Source organism: Schistocerca gregaria, chromosome 2 (genome assembly GCF_023897955.1).
Source record: "Schistocerca gregaria isolate iqSchGreg1 chromosome 2, iqSchGreg1.2, whole genome shotgun sequence".
In the NCBI taxonomy this organism is placed as follows: Eukaryota; Metazoa; Arthropoda; class Insecta; order Orthoptera; family Acrididae; genus Schistocerca; species Schistocerca gregaria.
In genome coordinates this window covers 408269642-408288744 of record NC_064921.1, presented here as the reverse complement: position 1 = coordinate 408288744, position 19103 = coordinate 408269642, and positions in this window count along the sequence as shown.

The following is a 19103-nucleotide window of genomic DNA, read 5'->3' as shown; positions in this document are numbered from 1 at the left end:
TGCTGCAAGGACAGAAAAATTCGCATGCTTTCGCCTGTACATTCTTGCCGTTCCGTGCAGTGGTCCATCAGTTGTCAGCACACTTCTCGCTATCCATCAGGCTTTTAGCAACATGTCCATTCTTAAGCAAGACGAGGGCGTTCTCTCGCCTACCCTGTCGGGCGTCCGTCGCAGGGAGTTGGGTGGCTTTCTCCTGGGCCGCTGACTGTGTGAGGCTGCGAAGGTGGCCACCTGCAGAGGTAACACACACCTACTCGTCATGTCTATTAAGGTTTTGATACGGAAGACTGTGAGTCGTGCAAAGTGGCCCCCTATGTTCATTTGGCTTTTGCACACACACTTCGAAAAGGAATAACGAAAATCTTCACTCCCTAATAGTAACGCTAACACTTCTCTCACTAGTTTGCGATTTTGCAGGGAAATTACATTTGCTGTTGTGCCCTAGCTGTCAAGCGCAGTCGACTACCTACACATAAATTTGCCCTACATAATTAAATATTAGAGATACCAGGCACGCAGAAATCAACAAAGATGAAAATCAGGAAACAATACGTGAGAAACACATATCGCATTGAACTTCGCAATGAATAACAAATTTGAAAATGTATGTACCTTGTATGGTTTTTATCTTTTCCTACTTTACAGTACGAATGCATTAACAACACTAATTTTAAAAAGTGATCTCTACACTTAGATTGGTACTTTTCCTATACTTTCAGTAACTGAGTGCTTAGTAACTTAATTTTAACTTTGTATTAAATTTTAACAGATCGGGTATTACTCATAGGCGCAGGAAATTTGAGCAAGACACCAGTGTTGCATAACAGAATAACTTTTTACTAAAGTTCCATCAGGCCAGCTCGGAACAGAGCAGGCTGAACTGAACCGATGTGCCAACTGTTATGTCGACATGGCGAATCATCAATGCAGCAGTCCTCAGGCCCTGGGCAGATAGAAATGTAAGCACCACTGTACTACTCTGCAAGGCACTGTGAGGTAACACCAGATAACTCTGCGGCTGAGCGCCACTACAAAGTCAAACCTCGGCAAAAAAGTCGAGCTCAATGGTCTAGACTCATCACTGAAAATTACCACATCGAGGCCAGCAGCGTTGACAGGTCGGACAAATGAGGATCTGTAATGTATTCAAAGCCACTGTGTCATAGGCGGGGGTTCAGCTTTTGGATTAACATACGCATTCTATAGTGCTATTCTTCTGTCCGTGTCGAAGAACCACAGAAAATGACGTTCTGAGTTTCAGTGAAACCAAGATGAACTGTTCAATAATTGACAGCCTGCTACCTGTTTGCTGAGTCCAACACCGAGGCAACCAAGACTGAGCCATACTACAACTGTTGTCTGCTGCTGCTGCCTCCCGTATCATAGCGGATGAGGAGACTCGTGGACGGCCAGTGCTCCTGCTTCACGAGGTCATCGTGGATGATTTTCTACAAGCTACCGTCTTAGCACCGACAAATCGGGGCGCGTCCGTGCAGCCCCCACGCCGACTTATAAACACCTGCTGCAGCCTTGGTCGGCCCGTGGCGGTTTATCAGGGCCACTGTGCATAACAACAGTCGTCCTGGACCGGCGTCGGCAGGACGGTATGATCAGCGGGAGCGCTGGGGTGGGAGTCGATCGGTGTCACCAGGGCAAGTCAGGCCAGCCGTGCCTGCTTCGGCCTCCGTCGACCCTCGCTCTCTCACACAAGCGAGTGTCTTGACGTGCTGACGAGGTATCAGCACTCCTCCGCGGCATGTGTGTCCCGCACCCGGTAGCACTGCAGTTCTAAAGAAGCTAAAACCTTTACAAACAGTGGTTGACAATAAATGCACAGATAACGCTGTTTCACTAATGACTCTGGACATGCACTGGACCACTCACCCTCACACCTCTCTCGGCTTCCTGATTACGGCGTGACCCCTGGGACGAGTAGTAACACCAGAGTTCACCGTGGCGCCAGGGGAACGGTAAAAGCCTTTAAAACTGTTGAATCCCACTCGACAGGACTGTAGGGAAAATTCTTGTCTCAGTATTGTTAGGTATCTTGAGATATTTCGATACTGCGATTGTAACCCAGGAAATGACGAAAGTTTGGCTTTTACAAATATAATGTAACTTTTAAAATTTGAGATTAATTCTCCACATTACCACCTCCACTATCAAAGCTTGTGTCATAATGTTCAACTAATTTACGATTCCCTTCTCCTACTCGGCTGTCATTAGACCACTACGTCAGTTGTTCACTATATACTTCACCTCGAATGTAATATCCAATAAGTTTTACTCTGAGAAACTCATCGATCAAAGCACGAAGGCTTCAAATGGCTCTGAGCACTATGGGACTTAACTTCTGAGGTCATCAGTCACCTAGAACTTAGAACTACTTAAACCTAGCTAACCTAAGGACATCACACACATCCATGCCCGAGGCAGGATTCGAACCTGCGACCGTAGCTGTCGCACGGTTCCAGACTGTAGCGCTTAGAACCACACGGCCGCCTCGGCCGGCAAGGCACGAAGATTAGGATTTAGCATTCCGTCGATGTCGAGGTCGTAAGCACAAGATCGAATCAGGGGAGAGAACTGGAAGGGTCATTTACAACGAAACTGTCCAGAAATTTGTCTTAAACAGTACAGAGACCTTACAGAAGATATGAATCTGGAGGATTGGACAGAATCTGAAATCCTCTTCCTCTGGTCTTGAGTCTACTTTCTCACCGTTGTACTATCTCGCTCTCCTAAAATGTTGGAGCTTCGTAAAAGGATTGGTTTTTCATTTGGTTCTTCAAAATATCTGTGATTTGGGGCAGATGCTGGGTCAGAATTTCGTGACGCACATTAGTTCGTCCATCATCGAAAATTTCATATTATTTTGTCACACTCCTTTCGTTCATTGCCATATCGTTATATACATTCTAAGAAAAAAATAGAAACAACACACCACGAAGGAGTTTTCCGAATGGGGCACATATCGGTAGACGTCATGTACATTCACAAAGAAACAAACGATTTCAGTTTCACAGAAACTGAATGATCTATTGAAGAGAGAGAGCTTCACAATCAGTAACGCGTTGTTCCACCTCTGGTCCTTCTGCAAGCACTTGTTCGACTTGGCATTGATTGACAGAGTTATTGGATGTCCTCATGAAGGATTCAGTGCCACTTTATGTCAAAGTGGTGCGTTTGATCGTCAAAGTGATGCATTCGATCGTAAAAATCCTGAGCTGGTTGTAGGACTCTAACCGCAATGCCCCAAATGTTCTCAGTTCGACAGGGATCTGATGACCTTGCCGGCCAAGGCAGTGTTTGGCAAGCACGAACACAACCAGCAGCAATTCTCGCCGTGTGCGGGCGGGCATTATCTTGCTAAAGTGTAAACCCATGAACAGCAACATAACGGGAGGAAGGATATCATCGACGTACCGCTGTGCTGCAAAGATGCCGCGGATGACTACCAAAGGGGTCCAACTATGAACGGAAATGGTGTCCCACGCCCTCACTCTTGGTTGTTGTGCTGTATGGCGGGCGACAGTCAGGTCGGTACCCCACTGCCGTCGGAGGCGTCTCTAGGCACGTCTTTTCTGTTCAACGGGTCGCAGTTCGAAGCGGGAACCACTACTGAAGACAACTCCATTCCACTAAATGAGATTCCAGGCCAAAGACGTGACCCGACAAGCAGGAGTGTCGGTCTGGAGTGCCAGAAGTGGACCAGAGTGTTATTGACTTGCTCAGTTAGTGATTTATTTCTCTTGAATAAATCATCCAATTTTCTGAAACTATACTCATTTGTTTGTCTGTACATGTACAACACATCTACCGATTCCGGCCCGTTTGGATAATTCTTTCGTCGTGTGTCGCTTTTTTTCTTGGCTTAGTGTGTACTTCAGTTTTCGTTAAGTTTCTACATGTTTAACCTTTCTAGAATTAAAAAATCTAATACATTTCTGACCTCAAAATTTACGGAACCCTTTATCACGAAGTTCGGTTCAAAGATGATCACAAATGCAAAACGACAGTTTGTTACTACTGACACCTACACAACACTGACAAGGGTAGGCCACGACATTCGGATCACGGATTTACTGCAATCTTTGTACACCTTTAGTATGCCATTAATACAACATAATGTGAAAGTAGTAAGGCGCACTACTCTGGCAATTCAGAGAATACGGCAAGAAAAGTTTTACGCGTCTGTTACGTAAATCATGCATTTATGCACATATGCCGTCCCCTACAATTAATTGAGTTCATGTGGTTGGCGTTTGCGCGTGGCAGGAGGGTTGTGGACGCGGCGTCGGTACGAATCGTGCTAACACCAGTTTTTCATGTATATTTTTTTCATAATTGGTCTCATTATTTTATTTATTTGATATTTGAAGGGGAATATAGCGAAAAAGACACATGCATTTATTGAAGTTGTAGTGAATTTCCTATGTAATTTGTCTATTTACCACTTCTAATTAAATATTCAAGGATGACGGACAGGCTTGACAAGCCAAAGTCAAACGCTGATAAATGACGATGCGAACGATATTATTCACAGGCAATAATGCAGTAAGTCACAATGTGGCAGACCACAAGAGTAATGTACAATTACTCGTCGGATGTACCTCGACAACACACGTTGCAATATGGTTTTTGTCATGGAAAACATAAATTGATACTTCATGCAAATACAGGTGTTTTTTTTCACTATACTGCCTCTCAAATGTCATACAAATAAAATAATGAGAACAGTGATGGAAAAAATATAAATTAACAAAATAAGTGTAAGCCGGATTCGAACTGTAACCTTGTCCACGGTCCTCTTCCCAAGCGCAAACGCTAAGCACATAACCACAATGCATCTTTACAGCCGCTTCCTTTGTGCCGGTACGTGTTTTACATAATAGACGCGTAAAACTTCTCTTGCGGCTTTCTCTGAATTTCCAGAGTATTGCACCGTACTATTTTACATTATATTGTCTTTTCGGCCTACTAAAGCTGTACAAAGTTTGAAGTAAATCTGTGATTCCAACGTCGTGGCCTCCCCTTGTGAGGTGAGATATCAAGGAAACCATTTGACCTCGATTAAAAGCCTGATATCATTCTGCGCATTAGGTTGTTTACTTGCTTCTTACAGTTTAGATGAATGTTTTTTAAACGTGAATCAACAGTTGAATTCTTCTTTAATTAATTACAAATATGCCTTGCAACAACCTGCTCATTTCACTAGTAGCTAAACTTCGTAATATGTGCGAGACCTTTGAGTATATGTTCCCACACCAAGACAACTAAGAATTGTTATATAATGTTCACTGCTGTCTAGTTTACCGACTAGATGTTGAAAAAGCGCCGCATTACGAATATTACAAATTTTACACCGTACGTGCAAAACAATACTGAAGAACGAAAAAATTTTGTTTTTATTACGACATAACTAACTACTGTCACAGAGACGTTCTTTTACCCTGTCTGGTACACCAGAACGAGGAATCACATTTACACTTCAGGTAGACTTCAGAGATATTGGTTCCCTCTCTCAGTATCTTTCTAACTTCTGACTGTGGCAAAATTACATATACGCACATATTCTCACAGAAGGATACAGACATTCATCTTTTGAATATGCCATACAATAATCAAGTTCGTTATTTACAGTACCAACATTGTCTAGGTGCATCTATCTCCTTTACCATAAGGCAGTTCTACTGTTCTTACATTTCCATAAGCTTTTCGTTAAGCAAATCGGTGTCTACCTGTGAATGTATATCATGCGATACATCCTGTGATTGACCACTAAGTCTGTTTCGTTAAGTGTCAGAAAATTCTTGGATTCAGTTACCGTTACGCTAGTATGCTTCGCTCCATGGGAAGTATGAGAACCGGCCGCTGTGGCCGAGTGGTTCTAGGGGCTTCAGTCCGGAACCGCGCTGCTATTACTGTCGCAGGTTCGAATCCTGCCTCTGGCATGGATGTGTGTGATGTCCTTAGGTTAGTTAGGTTAAATTAGTTCTACGTCTAGGGGACGGATGACGTCAGATGTTAAGTCGCAAAGTATTGATAGCCATTTGAACCATCTGAAGTATGAGATTTGGTTGCTTATACTTCATCTACTCCCGATATTGTGACTGTACTACCGACCACCTTAAATGGCAATCGCTGGTAACGTTATACCTCTGCGATGAATTTTTGAGACATGACCGTGAGATAACCTAATGGGAAAACAGCAATCAAACTGGAAATCGTTTCCTAAATACTCCAACAGAGTAACAACAATAGTAAAAGGTGGGTCTGGAACAGACGTTCTCCGAGCACAAAAGCAAGTCGTAATATTACATATTAAAATCGCCAGCCTAATTAGGCATTCTTGTGTCAAGCAAAATGATAAAGGAGAAGGCAGTGGTAAGACTAACCTAACCTTCCTTGACACACACACCTTCACTCTTTTCTTGTATCTTTTCACATTACAACACAGTAATCTAACCTTGCAGATATATGTGCTACTAACTAGTTAGTCAGATTAGCAGATGGCCCATAAGATAGCAAACAGCAATATATGCCTCTCAACAATGCGTACCTTAAATGAATTAGATGCAACAGTTTATATAACCAAATATCGACACACATGAAACTAGTAGCAATACTGAACAGGGAAAAGCTAGATATAATTCTGGATTTAAATCAGAGGGGTTTACTAATGATCATAATTTTTAATTTCATTGCCTAATTCAATGTCTCTATGCCTGTACATTAACCAACAATCATTAGAATAGATAATACAATAAATAGTTCTTTCTTAAAATTGGTTTGAACCAAATAAGAAGAGGGGCCTTCACATTGATTCATTAAATACGTAGGCTTGTACATTAGGACCCTTAAACTTTCGTGTTCATTAACAAAACTACACCGGTTTATATGAGGAAAAGTAAGTATTCTTATCTTTAATTATTAATTAAGAAAAGCACAACAAACTATAACTCTTTAAATAACAAATGTGCTTTCATAAGAAGTCTTTTGACCTACGAAAAATCATAATTGGCTGTTCAAATGATAACACAACTTGGATTTAAAGTTCAGCCAATTTCTCATAATAAATTAGGACACTCGGAATTGAATTCACTAGGATAGAAATCCTGCCCAGGTTTGTGATTTGGGATAATCACGGGTGTAAGAGTTTTTAGTAACACCACGATTATTCTTAAAATCAAGCAAATATCATAAATACCTGGTCGATTTGCAGAGTGCCAAATAAAAATAATTTAGTGGATGGCTGGTGGCTCTGGTGGCGCTGACCACATACCCCTCCATATCCGCATCCAGTGACGCCTGTGGGCTGAAGATGACACGGCGATCAGTCGGTACCTTTGGGCCTTCATGCCCTGTTCGGGAGGAGGAGAGGTGACGTGTGACCGTAATCAAAGAGTGCGCATATATTTCCGTGTAAACATGGTTCTCTGGAAAGATATAAAGGCCAAAATAAAAACTGGCAGCCCTTAAAATACTAGATGTGCACTATGCAGCTGATTACCGCCTCGCTTTCCTACAGTTTTAACAACGCTACAGCATCTCAGCGAGGCCACGACCTGATCCTGTCATCCACAACAAGAGGGACATATTCAGAAGATACCAGGTAGGAGTCCTCTAGAGAATTTTTGCGAGGTGTGACGCATTTGTATGCCTCCAACCACAAGTCTCGAATGCATAGTTTACCTGTTACAACCAGACCCCAGGGCATTACTTGTTAACACAACGGGAGTGTTAATAATTCCGCCTATTTTCTTATCATTATGCGAGAATATATTTAACACACATGTCGAAACAGATAACATATTCATGCAGACTGATGCGACGAATCAGAATTTGCACCAAGTCCGGAATTCGAACCTTGGTCTCCAGCGTGAACCACTGCACACAAATCCTCTACCCTAGCACGTGCATAGAGTTGTGCAAAGCCACTGTGTAGGGTAATGTAGTCGTTGGCGCGTCTGTCTAGCTAGTAGGAGATCCACGTACGAACCCAGGCCTTGGTATGAATTTTCATTCGTCGCTTCCGTCTGTATAAATACATAACGTATGCTGAGACTGAAATTCTCGCTGGAACCATATAGCTTTACTTGATCTACAGATAAGTTTCAATCGCAAAATTACTTGGAAACTCTACATATTATCCCTTTAACGAATGCCTTGTATTAGATTAATACAGTTTGGCGTATGAAGCAAACCTGTGTCCGACATTGCACTGGATCCAGTACTGGAGAGGAAGGCTCCGACAACCACAAATACTGCGCTCCATTTCTCAGACATTGTCTGGTGACCTATCGGTGTCGTATGGATGTGATTTTAATGACAGGAACTATTTTCGTAAATTGACGTACCTACGCAGTCACATCGTAGTGTACATCCACTAATGAGCCCCGGCAGTAAATCTGTCCAGTGGTAGCATTCGTGCGTTCATGATGATCTTCGCACCTTATGACGAGTGATGAACAAATGGACAAGGATGGAGGCGTTGGCGTCTGTGCGCCGAATCTTGGAAATGATTCTGGCTGAATATCGCTCTTTTCTTTTCTTTATCCAGCGTTGAGTCGGTGAGTAATCTGCTGCACTGTTAACCCTTGTAAGTATTTATCTAATTTAAAAATGATATCCAAAGAGATTCAACCTCTTGTCAAAAGTAAGCTCAATAATACAAGTATTCCACAAAATTCTAAACATGGCTGAAGCAGCAACTGTTGAAAACCTTCACGGAAAATGTTAACAGCCAAACAGTTGCACGATAAAAGTTTATTGAAGTCCTTGACCACGGTTTCAGTATATCTAAATATACCTTCATCAGAAGCAAAAATACACTAAAATCACATCTTGCAGTGGTGATACGTAAAACAATCGTGCCAAAGGCGTCGGCAGTAGTTAATTTTAATGCTGATTCCCAAATATACACTATCACCTCGATTATAATATGCCGGCATTCAAGCACCAGGGTCTCCTCTCAATATTTCAGGTCATTATCAAACAGATGGTCTTCCACTTCAGTCTTCGTCGTTCCGTCTTATTTGACCATACAGGAAACTTTGCGTCATCTAATCACTTTTTCATATGAGGGTACAATGTGGCTTTAAACTTTCATAATGTTAATCTGAATTGTTGAGACATTGTTCTGTTTCAAATACAGAAGACGAATTAAGGCACTATATGATGAACTATACCATTTTGTTTTGGTTGCCGTAGCGGCGTGCTTCGGTGCTGTGGAACGATAAAAAAACACGTACCTGCAAACAAGCAAAAATGAACTACGTAACTATTATTTATTAGAGGTACGCTGCAAGAGTTGCTCAGTGCGGTTATATCTCACTTTTACCTAATCTTTAGCTGTCCTCAAAGAATCAGGAACTCGTGTGACTATACCTGGCTGGCATATTTGGTCATATTCATAGGATAAAGGCTCCTATGACGTCTGCTCGCTGTCGATTGATTAGGAATTCCCGAATATTTTGCAACAGTGATCAGGGAGACCGTGCTACTGAAATCTCCTAGACCTCCGATGCTCTGAGGTAGGTACGAAGGCAGAAGATGATGTAGTACCCCACTGACGTAGGGTGCGAAATTTGACAACAATATTACTGCCAAAGAACTAAGATCAGAGACGGGCACAAGCAATAAGAAATGTTCGACGAGTGTAAATAGCAAGATTATCAATGTTTAGTTTCACGAGATCTGTTGGGGAATGTAAGTGTCATGAACATCGTCAGATGTTCAGTGACCTCTGTGGAGGACATGTAGACGCTGCATACTGGTGTGAGACAACGTTCTCAGCACATGAGCAAGATTGAAGGAAGGTCTCCATTTGGTTTACGGACGGAAACTTGTCATACCCACATTTTTGGGGCATTCGGGTATCAATGGTCGACTGCATGCGAACCTGAGTGCCATTATATCGTCGCCGCGGTCCCAGATGACCACGACTGATGACTATACGGGAGGATCGCCGTATTGTGCACCGTAAGCCCTTCGCATCTGCACCTGACATCATAGAACAAGTGATGGGCTCCTTGCAACATTCTGTGACATCCCGCACCGTTGGTCGATGGATGGCAGAAGCCAGACTTGGGAATCACAGTCAAATGCGAAGGCTGCATTTAAAATCACAGCACAGACGCCTGTGATACCGCAAATGCAGAGGATAGACGATTTATGGCGTCCCATTGTGCTCAGCGATGAATCACAATTCTACACTACCACGGGTTATCATCAACGACGAACATGGTATCGATATAGGAAGGCTCGAGTAATCCAGCACTGTTTGCCCGGTTAGCCGAGCGGTCTAACGCATGGCTTTGCGGAGCGGGAAGGAGCGCCTGGTCCCCAACACGAATCCGCTCGGCAGACTTGTGTCGAGCTCCGGTGAGCTGGCCAGTCTGGGGATGGTTTTTAGGCGGTTTTCCATCTTCCTCGGCGAATGCGGGCTGGTTCCCCTTATTCCGCCTCAGCTACAATATGTCGGCTATTGCTGCGTAAACAAGTTCTCCACGTACACGTACATCACCATTATTCTACCACGCAAACGTAGGGGTTACACTCGTCTGGTGTGAAACGTTCCCTGGGAGGGTCCACCGGGGGCCGAACCGCGCAATAACCCTGGGTTCAGTGTGGCGCGGCGGAGGGGTGAAGTGGACTGCAGTAGTCGTCGTGGGGTTGTGGACCACTGCGGCTGCGGCAGGGTCGAAGCCTCTCCGTCGTTTCTAGGCCCCCAGTTAACATACAACGTACTATCCAACATTTTAGATAGGTACAGCGGCGTTACTACTGTCTTCATAGAGTGGTGAGCCATCGGGTAAGAGTTGAGGTTACACAAGTTTCATGGTTCCATTTTCCAACAGAACAATGCCTGTCCACAGAGGGCACGCATATCAACTGTGGCGGCTCGCGTAATCTTAATATTTCTTGACTGGCTGGTAGTGGTTACTCCTCGTTAATATTAGTTTCTTCCTGGTCTCACGGCGTGGCAATTGTTTATTTTCTTTGCGAGAAGACGCCACAATTTACTGTCTTTAAAATTCGTTGTAAAAGGGGCTTCATAGTCGAACTGAATATTTTGAAATCTGTTTATCTATTTAACTTTGATCAATTAATTGAAGAATGAAGATGATAATCACCAAACAAGCCCTGTCCACATTAATTTTGCACTCTTGCAGGTACGTTAAATTTAGGTAAAAAGTAATTTTGCCGAGTTATTCTAAAGTCAATGTTCATTAATAATGGGACTCAAAGATCTTATGTCTATGTTAACTTTCGTTCAATTTGATGAAAAAATCACAATCGTTGCGCTGCGTTGCGTGATGTAGCTATCGAAAATAAAGAAGCACAACAGTTTAAGCTTTGGATTAATGTCTATTCACTGAAACTCACTGTCTCACTCTCATGAATTTACTTAAAAAATTAATGATTGTTATTTTTTAATGAGAAAACTTTTCCCTCTTACATGTTTTCTCACTATATATTTTCATAATATTCCCACACACGATCTAACATAATACAGAAAAAAGAGAACGAGACAATATTGTTTTAACTGTATATAGACTTAAACAAAACAAAAGCTGACGTAACTATAACCACAGTGTAATACGTACAGTCGTGACACTTTTTGAAGTGAAAGATGTTACCGTTTGACAGCCGGAGCGGCTGTAGCGCTCCAAGCGGTGAGAAAGCAGACAATGACATGTGTCGAAGGGTAATGTATGTTTTATTTATTTTTCTGATTAAGTAGCGAAATAATTGTTATATTTTAGCGTTCCAAGTGTTACTAAATTACCAAGGAAAATGGAACACACTGAATTAAATAAATCTAAAAATAGCCGAATTTGACTGATTAAATGACATAAGTTACTACTTGTTCATGAAGAAATGCCTTTGAATTTGTAAGTAATTGCAGATTACCTCACTGAAAACAAAATAAATACACATTTCATGCACAAGAAGCATATATTTCTGTTACTCCCCGTTGTTATTGCGATGGGCACTTCCGTTGACATGCACAAATTTTTTGAGGAGTCTAATGGTTCGCCAATTCTTCGACTTCATTCGATCTTCTGATCCACAAACATTTTTGTAAATTTAATTACTTGGTCTTCAAACACGGAAATGTTGAAGATTCGTGCCGTTTGGGGCTCAGATGTAGCAACAATAGTGGAATTCCAGAATGAGATTTTCACTCTGCATCGGAGTGTGCGCTGACATGAAACTTCCTGGCAGATTAAAACTGTGTGCCCGACCAAGACTCGAACTCGGGACCTTTGCCTTTCGCTGGGAAGTGCTCTACCATCTGAGCTACCGAAGCACGACTCACGCCCGCTACTCACAGCTTTACTTCTGGCAGTATCTCCCGAGTTCGAGTCTCGGTCGGGCACACAGTTTTAATCTGCCAGGAAGTTTCATATCAGCGCCCACTCCGCTGCAGAGTGAAAATCTCATTCTGGAAACAATTCCCACGCTGTGGCTAAGTCATGTCTATGCAGTATCCTTTCTTTCAGGAGTGCTAGTTCTGCAAGGTTCGCAATAGAGCTTCTGTAAAGTTTAGAAGGTAGGAGACAAAATACTGGCAGAAGTGAAGCTGTGAGACCGGACGTGAGTGATGCTTCGGTAGCTCAGATGGTAGAGCAGTTGCCCGTGAAAGGCAAAGATCCCGAGTTCGAGTCTTGGTCAGGCACACAGTTTTAATCTGCCAGGAAGTTTCAATAGTGAAATTGGTTGCTTCCCTGCTGCGAACCAGTTTTATTGCTTTTCAAAGTTTTATTGTGACGTATGTGCGGTTTTCTCTACAGCTACATGTGCGGTGGCTTATTTGGTGCGTTAAATAATGTAGGTATTATTTTGATTATCGGTTTACTACGTTCGTCATTCACGGATATGACTGGAAGTGTAGCAAACGAATCTTAGCGTTATTGTGTAAATCTTTTATGTAAAGGAATTTTGCTGGCAATTTTTTGTCATTTAAGGAGAATGACAGTGTTCGGCAAGTATTTGTACGTTACACGAGAATGATAGAGAAACCGTTGTGTAATGTAGTTTTACACCTCCCCAAGTCCCTAGAAAACTAAAGAATGACAAATGTAGTGAATCTTTTTACTTACCGTCATTTTTGTGGCTCTACATATGGTCTCTATTGTAAGAACTATGTTACAAGTTAGTATAAACGAAGTATTCGCACTCATCCGATATCGTACTTGTAAGTGTTACTTGCAGGCCGCTTGGCGCGCTGGTGTCGCAGCGGGTAACAAAATACAGCCGGTGTGTTCGACTCTACTATAATCTCTTACGACTAGAAGTTCTTAGTACACTACTTATTCTTCTGAAATAGTTATTCCTAAATAGTTCACAAATATAGAAAAACGTTAGAGAAACTGTCTGAAGTTGTAACTTATATCCAGTTAACAATGGTTTCACTATCAATTGTCTGCGTGATACTGAGGTGCTGCAAAGGCAGCAAGAGCCCCATATGTGTTCCCGATAATAAATGTGTGGGACCGACTCGGACGTCAACTCCATCGCACTTGTAGTAAGAGGAAAGGATACAACTGTATGACTACCTTCCAAACTGAACCAGGCTGAATGGGGTGCGACGGTTCACTTATATGTAAACTCAAGTACCGGGTGCTTCGTACATTTCGCTCTAACTTGTAACCACAGTAATACAATGACATATCCTCTGAATCCCTGAAGTTTCCTTTCGCTTTCTCTCCAGAATGAGCGTGCTTCGCCTTTGTTTTTCATACGTTTGTAGTATTCTCTACGCTTTAATTCGTACTATCTACTCTATGAATATGACTCACAGTTTTTCTTTGTGCAGTGTAAAAATATTTGGTCACTTACTTTTGGTAGTAAACTGTTTTTCACTGTTACGATTAGTCATTGGTATGAAGCCAAATTTGAACAGCAGTTAAGTTGGTACAACAAGAAGCCAGTCCAAAGTTTCCAATTTCACTTGGTTTTTTCACTCGATGACTACTTTCGAGCCGTGACCCATTTTCAAATCATCGTAACATAGTCAAAAAATGTTATTTCCGTAAAATCACGTCCAAAAATGTTCAAACGAACAACTGCAGCGCATACAATTATCCGCACGTACTGTTAATGTTCGTTTGTACATGTTTGTTTGATATGGTTCTGCATGTTCGGAAATACCATTTCTTGCTTTGTTACGATGATTTGAAAGTGAGTTCCGGCCGGAAACTTGTTACCGAACGAATTGAAGAGTGGGATTTGCAATTTTGCACCAGTTTTCCGTTGTACTGATTAACAGAAGTTACTGACCCACAGCTACCAAGGCATGCTGGAAGTTCACCTCTTAAATTAACAAGCTGTAATCTAGCTAGCACCACGCCATCGCGTTATATCGCACTAGTGTCGTTTCGAAAAAAACTAAGCAATGGAAACAAAACAGGAGTGCGTGCAGTGCAGAGAGGAGACGCGGCGCAGCGCTGGAGTGGGCTCGTTCTTCACACCGCGGACAGCAGGCAGTGGGAGCACCAGCGACTCATCAGCGGCCGCCGGCACCAGCTGGCGCGCACGACGTGCGCCGCGTCCGCGATGGCGCGCCTCCACCCACCCCACGTCCGCCACCATCAAAACACCGCGAACACACGCGCGCACACACACACACACACACACGTCACGCAGAGCCTCTGCGCTCTTCCGTGCGTTAGATACATGCCGCCGGCTCCGTCCAAACACGTGTCACTACCAACGCATGAAACACGTGAGGTCAACAAATGGAAGGGACAACGAAGATGCCACTCCCGTTCCCTCCATGTCGCGGAAGTGAAAGAATGTTGGGACCAATTACTAAATGGTTCAAATCGCTCTGAGCACTATGCGACTCGACGTCTGAGGTCATCAGTCGCCTAGAACTTAGAACTAATTAAACCTAACTAACATAAGGACATCACACATATCCATGCCCGAGGCAGGATTCGAACCTGCGACCGTAGCCGTCGCTCGATTCCAGACTGTAGCGCCTAGAACCGCACGGCCATCCCGACCGGCTGATGTAGAAAAGCTGATACAAAATTGGCCCTAATGTTTTCCACGCACGCTCGCACAAAAACGCTGCGCTCACTTCGTCGCTCGCTGCGCACGCACGCAATCATGTCCGGACGCGGACAGGGAGGAAGAGCCAAGACTGCTGCCGTCGTCGAGCTCCTGCTGGAAGCAGTCGGGAGCGACGGTCGCGGCAAGAAGAAGTAGAAGCGGAAGACCGCGGCACAAGTACAGTGCTGTAAGTGTCAGAAGATGCGACACATAGCCACGACTTGCGAGGGCGCAGTTGCAAGTGTGAAATGCGGAACACCGTGTGATACACGCAACTGCGACAAACCAAGGGGCACTGCGGCCCGCGCCACAAATTAGCGCACCTGCAGCTACCTGAAGTCATGGGAGCGGCAGAAAGGGATCACCACACTTAAAGAGGCGGCCCAAGAAGACAAGGGGGACGCCCGGCCCCCTATACAAGCAGGGGAAATGGGCCCCGCCGTCGCGAAGGCGACGACGTTGGGTTTCGCGAGACGTTACAGAAAGCCACCGTTGACGCCGTGGCCGCGCTGAAATCCGCCATGGTGGAGGAGGGGGCGGTCCTGAGGGGGGAACTGGACGAGATGCGTTGCCCGGTGACACAACTGCGGGTAACCCTGGTTCTCGCACATCACACGACATCTGAAGAGGCGCCAATCCCACTAGTAAGGGGGTAGACCGTCTCCCTGGCCGATGTGGAAAGGCAGACGGCTGGGAAGGTGATCGTGGACACGGGGATACCCACCGACTACAAGACGACGGCCGCCATGGAAACGGTCACCCCATCCTCCTCTGCACATGCGCCCATGGAATGTCTGCGCCTCCCCAACAAGAAATGAATGAGGGAGGTACTCACCAAGATCGCAGATTCCCCATGAGATGGCAGTTGTCCCCATCATGGAAACTCACACTTCACAGCAGACGCTATCCCTCCTCTTCCAAACAAACTCTATACGAGGTGTGAGTGGGAAGTTCCAAGAATGGGTTGTAATTGTACAATGGTGGTACTTAGATGCTTCTGTGATGCATCTCCTTCAAAGTAGTCCTCGTTCGACTGAACACACCGACTCCAACGGTGTTTCCACTTTTTGAAACTTTGGTGGAAATTTTTTTCCTGAAGTGTGTTAAGGACTCTCTCCATATTAGCCTGGATGTCGTCAATCGAGTCAAATCGCTTCCTTTTCAGTGAAAATTTAAGTTTAGAGAAAGCCGCAGGTAGAAATCCGCAGGTTCCAAATCAGGAGAATATGGTGGTTGTGGAAGCACAGGAATTTTGAATTTGGTCAAAAATTCAACGAGGGAGAAGGCACGATGAGCCAGAGCATTATCATGGTGTAGCAACCAACTCTTGTCTTCCACAATGCAGGCCTCTTCTTCCGCATCTTTTTGCTCAAACGCTCAAGGACACATTTGTAGCATTCCTGGTTAATTGTCCTACAGGGGTACTTTCATGATCCACAATACCGGTAGAATTGAAAAAAGTCATCAGCATTTTCATTACCTTCGACCGATTTTGCCGTGCTTTTTTCGGTCGTGGTGAACCTGGAGTCTTCCACTGCGAAGACTGCATTTTGGTTTAAGGATCATATCTATATATCCACGATTCATTACCTTTAATTAACCTATTTAACAAACCTGGGTCATTTTTAGTCCAATTAAACAGTTCTAGGCGCTCTTCAAGTCGGTATTGTGTCTGGTCACTTGACAACACTTTTGGAATGAATTTTGCAGACAGTCGTCGCTTGTTCACATCTTCAGTTAAAATTGACTGAACTGCATAGAAACTTAAATTAAGTGCAACAGCCACCTGCCTAATTGTACGTGTACCGTCACAGCGCACTAATTCGCGAACTTTCAAAGCACATTCATTCGTATTTGAAGTGGAAGGGTGGCGGGATCATGGTTAATCTTCAAATGATTTACGGCTATTTTTAAATCTGTTGAGCCAGACAAAAACATTTGACTGGCTCGAACCATTATCTCCAAAAGATCTTTTTAACAGAAGCTGATTTCCCAGTTTTAAAACAAAATTTCACAGAAACTCGTTGCTGCATTTTTACGTCCATTTTCTCGCAGACAGAATCTGGCCAGAAGCCCTAACAGACCTGCAATCAACCAGCTGCCACAACGAAGTGAATAAAGGAAAGGCAGTTTCCTGTCAGAAGTTGTTCAAGGACAAGGCAATGACTCACTCCCCACTCTCCATGTACCTCCCTGCCAAACCAGTAAGCAGTAGCGGATCCATTCTTAAAACTTTCCAATCACACCTCGTACATTCCACTGGGGGTGTGAACCCGAAAAGCAGAAGATTAAATCGAGAGAACTCGTCCGGCGTGCGGATCTGGAACTAATCAACCGCTACCCGATCCTCACCGACGTTGACTTCAGGTACATGACGGAGCAATCTGTCCTATGCATAAAATAGAACCTGCCCTCTGTGGACTACTCCCGTCTGACCAAAACAGAGTTCGGACAGCCAGGAAACAAAAAGAAGAAGAAGAGTAAGAAGCCGCCAGTGACGGTTGGTGGATAGTATCTTTTGTTCCAGATAACACAGTGGCCCATCCAGGCCCAGAGGTACCAACTGTTCGACCAGTCAGGAATAGAGGAGGAACAGCTTCCAAGAGCTTCTATGACTCGGGGCCAATGCTAAGACCCGTCATTTAGTGTCAGTGTCAGTGTAAGTGGCCTTAATGTTTTCTGTACCAAGTCTTTCCCTCTCTAGCTCTCCGTGACCCTCTATCAGCTTTCTACTCTTCCTTTACCTCCCTGTCCTCTCCAGACATCTATAAGCTTGTAGCTAACAAGTACTTAAGGTCATACACATTTATCAATAACTCGCTAACATAAAATGTCTTTTCATTCATCTGGACAAATAGGGACACTTTAGTTCTTCACCATTATAACATCCTCGATATTTTCCATTTTTCATCCGACGCCAGAGGGTCATCTCCTCTACTTTGAGGAAAAAATGTTCTTTATCCATTCTCATTTGCTCTTACGTCATGTCTGAGATGAAATGTCGTCGTCCTCCTCACTTCGCTTTTCCTCACTATCATCACAAATTTTAATAGAATCTTCTCTAGCTCCATACAACACTCTACAGTCTATAACCGGACTACCAGTTTCTGTCTTATTATGAGTACATGAAAGCACATATTCAAAATCATGTTCTGAATAAATACTAGAACCGCTTTAAACATAAGCTTTAGAACCCAAGAATGGATTTATTAAGTGATATTACTATATTTATAAGAAAGGTACATATGTAAGAGTAGTTTCCGCTTACCTTGCTCAGTTGAAGGATACATGGCATAAATCAATATTAAAGTGTATATTTTGTGACAGTTATTACTTGCAAGCTCATAATCAGTTTTCGATAACGTTCAGATAATCCAACTTGTTAGAGATATACGTGCAATGAGCATACGTGGCGTCATTTTACAACCAAATACATTTCTACCCAGAAACGTGAAACACAAAGACTCAGAACCATCTTGTCGAACATCGTATGATGAGCAGCCGGCACTCCCGGAATCTCCATGTTTGCAGTTACCTTCTAACCTGTAAGGCAAGCAAAGAAAGGCACAAGCATTACACCATCACTGATATACATGCCGACTTCGCAGTGCGAATATGAAGAGGTAGAGAAAGCATATCAGGATATTGAACGGGTAATTCAGTACGTAAAGGGAGATGAAAATCTAGTAGTCATGGGCGATTGGAAGGCGGTTGTAGGGGAAGATTTAGCAGGAATTGTCACGGAAGATTAGAAAGGCTAACAGAGTTCTGTAATAAATTTCAACCGGTAATAGCCCTTGGCTAGGTAAACAGCCCCTAAGGCCAGAAGAAACAACAACTATCAACCGCATGAATATGCAGAAGGCAATGGAAACCACTGCATTAAGGATACTCAACGCGTATCCAAAGGGTACATGTGGCCTGTAATTGAAAAAGTGTCATGACGATCTCTCCATTGGCGAAAGATTTCCGGACTTGTCTCCTGTTATACCGGAGCCAAGGTAGCCCCTGAGGGCCGGCAACCCATATAACAC